Consider the following 6,727-nt stretch of genomic DNA (forward strand, 5'->3'; position numbering starts at 1 on the left):
TGAGTGATCGACTTGATGAAAGATCGTCTCACTTTAGCTTAAAGCGCCTAAGTATTGGCTCATAACAAGGCACCGAAATAATGGTTCAAGCCACCGAAATATTGGTTCAATAAACGCACCAAAGTAATGGTTCACAAAGGCAAAAGCACCAAAGTACTGGCACAAATGTAAAAGCAATGATGAATAATAGTATTAAGGGTCAATAGGTAAAGTGATTCTTTGGCAATGTCTCAACATAAAGGGAAATTGTTTAGCGGCGAAGTACGGTCGTGACGAGGTAGTGTCACAAATGGTGGAGATGGCGAAGCAAGGCCACCTTCGGCGGTCCCTCAAGGTAAAGAAGAGATTGTCTATAGCGGCGACATACTGCTGCGGCGACATATGGCCACAACCTAGAAGATGACGACATACAGTTATTTTCGACGATGTTCCCGAAATACTGTGGAGGATTGTCACCAAGAATATTGAAGGCGACGACATATGGTTATCTTCAACGATGGCGTTCACGAGGCACAGTGGAGGTTGTCACAAACAACATATGAAGCAACACAAAACAATTACTCCAGAGACGTGTGCTCGACGGTGCAAGATACGCGTTTCTTAACTCGTTTATCTGTTTAACTAATGATTAGTTTTGCAGGTATCGGCGTTATAAGAATGATTTGGAATTGCAGAACATTTTGAATCATTCTCCGTCCCTATCGATACTTTGACTCTCGTTTTTCGAAACATAAGTTTCTTCAAACTCAGTCAAAGTGGGGGCTTCTGTAGACACCCATTTGTGTCTCCCCAAAACCAAACCCAGTGATGAATGCCTTGCGCGTTGTGTTATTATCGAATTAGGTGAAAGTGATTCGAAAGTCAAATGTTGCGGTTTAGTTTTAATTAAATTCTTTTCTCTTTGTTTTGAAAATGACTTTATTTATTCGAAAACGTCCATTTCAGTTCATTTTGGTCCATGATAAGGGTCCAATAATTGTGTACATGGATGGGGCTCGAAGAGACCTTTCCAACGATATATTATAAGCCCGATTCCGATGAATATTGAGGAAGTTAAGGCCAAAATACTAAACTGGGTCCAATTATTTATTTTAATACGGCCCAATGATCTAGAGGAGGGCCTGATATTAATTATAATTCCTAAAATTATTAGGATTAATTATAGTTTTCTAGAAGTTTCTAGAAAGTTCCTCTTAATTCTAATATTGATAAGTTTAATAATTAATTATCTTTTAAAGATTTTTATTTGGAATAAAATATTGTTTTGTTATCTTAAAAATACGTATTTTATCTTCTGTACGGATTCCGTAGATCAAGTTGGTTAAAGATCGGATTCCGCGTGAAGAAAAACGCGCTAATACAGGCTGTCGCCAAACGAGAAGTCTGTCACCTCGCGACAGACATTGTCGCGTCGCGACAGAGTTAATTCCTGGCGACAGCGTGGAGTTTTATTCCTTATCAAATTATGTGATTTTCCGGATTATTTTCATTATAAATAGCGTCCGAACTCCTGTTTTCAGAATCATCAATCATCATCAATTCTCACTTAATTCTCTCTTTTCTCTCTTGAGCAATATATGCTTTCTTTCTCTCTCTTTTTCTAAGCTAGTTTTCACAAACAATATTCCACATACATTCGACTTAGAGTCATCTAGCCAAGTTCGAAGTTGCCTTCGCCCTAGACGTGAAAGGTTCGATATTTCTGAGGGTTTGGTCCAAAACTAGTCTAAACTTTATTTAATTTGATTTCAATTTAATTCTTTAATTATTCTTTATTATTTTCATTGAAGTTTACTAACTTGTGTATTTTGTTATTAGAAAGAGGTACGAGGCTTCAAAGTAAGTAGATTAGCTTACTCCCTATTTCTTTCATAATGTAGATTGCATGTTTATTATTGTTTTATAATTCCTAATATCATGTTAGGATGTTGTTTATGCTTCCTAGTATCATGTTAGGATGTTTAATTCCTAGTATCATGTTAGGATGTTATTTGTGCTTCCTAGTTTCATGTTTAGGGTGCCTTTTATGCCTTTATTCTTTCTAATATCATGTTAGTACCATGTTAGGTTTAAAGTTTTGATCTTTATTGCTTAGTGACATGCTAGGATTTGTTATTAATCTTGTTAGTATTATGCCTTATCATGTGGAGAGGAGTAGAGAACTTTTGAGGCGGTTTTCTGAGCACTCATATGCCCACCACAAGGAGAGGAGTGGCACATGTGGAGAACACTTTGAAACTCATCGTCGGGAACGCATCTCCTCAACAACCCATCAACCCCTCTCTTCAACAAAATCGGCTCATCCCAAATATATCTCTTTGCCTCGTGCTTGAGCTTTCGACGTTGTTGTGAAGTGAAATCCGGAGGTATGGCACCACAAGCCAAGTAATTCACAATATCCGCATACCATGGAGCCGACTTCACCTCAAGAACGTATAGCACATCATCCCTTAGAGCATCCTCTATTGGCAAACCATCATCCTTGAACCTTGCACCGCCCAACCTTGAAAGGTGATCCGCCACCACATTCTCGGCTCCCTTTTTACCTTACATTTCATAATCAAAGTCTTGGAGAACTAAAACCCATCTCAACAACCTTTGTTTAGCTTCCTTCTTCCCTATCAAATATTTGAGAGCCGAATGGTCGGTGTACACAATTGTCCTAGAACCAATGAGGTAGGTTCTAAACTTCTCAAATGAGTGAATAACCGCTAAGAATTCCTTCTCGGTGGTTGTGTAGTTTTGTTGGGCGTCGTTGAGAGTTTTGGACAAATAATGTATGACATGAAGCTTTCCATCCTTTCGTTTCCCAAGAACCGAACCAATAGCCTCGTCGCTTGCATCGCACATGAGCTCAAATGGAAGAGACCAATCCGGGCCTTGGACAATAGGGGCAGTGCAAAGGGCCTCTTTCAACCTATAAAACGACTCTTGACAAGCATCATCAAATATAAACTCTTTATCTTGTTGCAATAGGGATGTGAGAGGCTTTGCAATCAAAGAAAAGTCTTTTATAAAGCGCCGATAGAACCCGGCATGGCCAAGAAAAGACCTCACTTCTCTCACGTTGGTGGGGGGAGGAAGTTTCTCAATGACCTCTACCTTGGCTCTATCAACCTCAATGCCGGCATGGGAAATTTTCTGCCCAAGAACGATCCCACTTTCTACCATAAAATGGCATTTTTCCCAATTAAACACGAGGTTAGCCCTCTCACATCTTTCTAAGCAACGAGATAAATTAGATAGACAATCTTCATAGGTGGCCCCTCCAACGGAGAAGTCAACCATAAAGACCTCTATCTCATCCTCAATCATATCACTAAAAATGGACATCATACAACGTTGGAATGTTGCGGGAGCATTACAAAGCCCAAAAGGCATCCTACGATACACATAAGTACCGTAGGGACAAGTGAAAGTCGTCTTCTTTTGATCCTTGGGGTCAATCGGGATTTGGAAAAATCCCGAATAACCATCAAGAAAACAATAGAAGGAATGCTTTGTAAGCCTCTCCAACATTTGATCAATGAACGGTAATGGAAAATGATCTTTGCATGTACTTGTGTTGAGTTGGCGATAGTCAATGCACATGCGCCAACCGGTTACAAGCCTAGTGGGGACTAGTTGATCCTGATCATTTTTCACTACCGTCATTCCCCCTTTCTTAGTCACAACTTGCTCGGGAGATACCCAATCACTATGAGAAATTGGGTATATAATTCCCGCATCAAGAAGCGTAGCCACTTCCTTCCGCACAACCTCTTGCATGGAAGGGTTAAGCTTCCTTTGCCTTTGCCTAACGGGTTTGGCATCTCCCTCTAGATCAATTTTGTGCATGCATAAAGAAGGACTTATACCTTTGATGTCATCAATGGTATAGCCTAAAGCTTTCTTGTGTTTTTTTAAAACATTGATCAAGAGGGAGGTTTGCTCCTTCGTTAGGTTGGAATTAACAATCACGGGGAAAGACTCATTAGAACCAAGAAATTCATACCTCAAGCCCAAAGGTAGAGGTTTCAAGTCTACCTTTGGTGCTCCCTAACCATTGGTGCTCTCCTCTCTTTCCTCAACATGAAAGAGGTCATGGGAGTGAAAAGCCTCCTCCTCCATGCTCTCATCCATACACTGGCTCTTGCTTTCCTCTAGCAAATCCTCATAGAATTGAATGTCGTCCTTCTGAACACCTAGCTTAGAATCATTCAACAATACACTTTCTAGGGGATCGTTAGAAGCATGCAAATGGGAACGAGAGAATTCACTAAGCATGGTATCTAGAACATCTACTCTAAAGCATTCACCACTTGAGGAAGGTTGTTGCATGACATTATTCAAATCAAACTCAATTGAATCATTGCCAATTTTCAAAGATATTTTGCCCTCCCTTACATCAATGATGGCCTTAGAGGTGGCTAAAAACGGCCTACCCAAGATAATAGGAATCCTTTCATCCTCATCCATCTATAGCACATAAAAATCCACGGGGAATGTGAACTTTCCTACCCTAAGGGGAATGTCCTCAACCTTACCCATGGGAAATTTAATGGACCGATCCGCTAGTTGGAGAGTAATGTAAGTGGGGGAAAGGGTTCCTACACTAAGCTTTTGGTAGACGGAGTAGGGCATGAGGCTCAAACTTGCTCCTAAATCACACAAAGCTTTGTCAAACTCAATGCCATTAATAGAACAAGGGATGGAAAAACTACCCGGATCCTTCAACTTGGCGGGAAGTTTGTTGGAAAGGATTGCACTACAATTGGCGGTCAAGCTCACCGTTTCACACTCCCTTCTCCCACTCAATAGATCTTTCAAAAACTTAGAGTAATGGGGCATTTGTTTCATAGCATCTACAAAACGAAGGGAAACATGCAAATTCTTGATCACATCCAAAAACTTCCCAAATTGAGCATCAAGCTTAGCTCTCACAAATCTTTGGGTAAAAGGTAGCCTCTCCTCTCTAGGTTGGAGATTTAGGGGCAAGGGGGTGGTCTCTTTTTCCTTTTGCACCTCAACATCCTTCTCCCTCTCAATATTAGAAGGTTCCTTGGTTCTCTCATCCCCCCTCTCTAACTCTACTTCATTTCGAGGTTCCTCCTCAACTAAGAAGTCACTACCTACTACCTTTCCACTCCTTGTTGTCACGGCATACAAAGGTTTTGGGTTGACTCCTTGACTAGGGATAGAGGAAGAGGAAGAAGAAGAGGAATTAGAAGCAAGTTGAGCAATTTGGGTTTCAAGCATTTTCATATGAGCATTGACTCGCCTTTTATCCTCCTCATTTCTTTTCTTTTCCTCCTCATTTCTTTTCTTTTCCTCCTCATGCATTTTCATGATGGCATCTAGCTTAGCCATCACGGGGTCATTAGGAGGGGCCTCAATTTGAAGAGGTTGTTTAGGTGGAGGAAGTTGGGCTTGATGGAAACCCGGAGGTCTATTGGTTTGGGCATAGTTAGAAACATTTTGGCCCCTATTGCCTCCGGTGCCTTGGTTGGGAACATTACTTTGTCGATTGTTTCCCATGTTACCTTGAGGTGAGAGACCTCCATAGAAAGTGTGGATGAGTTGATACTTGGGTATCCCAAGATGTGGGCATTGGCGTTGATGGTCCTTGTACCGGTCCCATGCCGCACTTAGAGTCTCACCACTCTTTTGGCGAAAGCCTTGAATCAAAGATCGAGCCTCGGCGGTCTTCCTATGGTTATAAAATCTCCTCAAGAAAGCCGTAGTCACTTGGTCCCAAGTTGTGAGAGAGTTAGGGGGCACCTCCTTCTCTAGCCATTCTAGACCTCTCCCAATTAAAGAAAATGGAAATATCTTGAGGCGGATGTACTCTTGAGTCACTTCGTTGGCTTTGACCGTGTCACAATACTTCTCAAATTCTTACAAATGCTCATGAGGGTTCTCAAATTTTCCACCCGAGAATTGTTTACTCTCGATTAAAGCAATCAAATTGGGCTTGATTTCGAAATTGTTGGCTTGAGTGGTAGGGGTTAGGATCCCACTTTGGGCTCTAAAGTCTTCGGGAGCCCCAAGACGACTCAAAGGTGTATTCTCTCCCATTTTAGAACCTTCTTCACTTTCGGACTAAAAGATTGAAAAGGGGTTGATTTCCGGACTTGATGGCGAATTAGGGCTATCTAAGTCTTCACTTGAGGGTGAAGATGGTGGAGTATCTTCCAATTCTCTTACTCCTTCTTTCGTTGGGGTGTGAGAATTTCTACTCCTCGCTCTCGCTTCTCTTCGAAGTAAGGACAAAGATCTTTCTAGCTCCAGATCAATGGGAATCAAAGACCTTGAGCGAGTTCATCCTCTGTTCATACAACAAAGCTAAAGAGAACGTAAGCAATGACAAGTAACAAGTAGTAACAAATACTAACAAACAAGGAATGAGATAGTCTCAAATAAAGTAATGAAAAAGCAATGGAAGTCGTCTCCCCGGCAACGACGCTAATTTGACAAGGGAATAAACGTGTCGTCAAAAGTCTATCCCTAGATCAAATATAATTTATACACCTAAACAAACCTAATACAAGTATAAGGCAAGTATAGGGGTCGAACCACAAGGAGACATGCATAAACACCACATTCACTACTTAATACTTAAGCTACCTCGGAACGAGAAGTGTGAAAAGCTAAGAAATTAAACTAGAGATTAAGAATGATTAAAAATCAATATAACTAAGCACCAAGGGAAGTAGGTAGATGTAGTTGCCAATTGATCATGCAATAA

The 6,727-nt window shown here is 41.0% G+C and overlaps 1 non-coding gene across 1 annotated transcript; it reads left to right on the forward strand.

The window, feature by feature from the left end:
* Positions 1-5,572: 5,572 nt before the first annotated feature.
* On the forward strand, positions 5,573-5,678 carry LOC145609821 (small nucleolar RNA R71). Its single transcript, XR_014106106.1, has one exon. It is a non-coding gene; the product is annotated as a small nucleolar RNA R71 (small nucleolar RNA).
* Positions 5,679-6,727: the final 1,049 nt, after the last annotated feature.

Source organism: Chenopodium album, chromosome 23 (genome assembly GCF_948465745.1).
Source record: "Chenopodium album chromosome 23, dcCheAlbu1.1, whole genome shotgun sequence".
NCBI lineage: Eukaryota > Viridiplantae > Streptophyta > Magnoliopsida > Caryophyllales > Amaranthaceae > Chenopodium > Chenopodium album.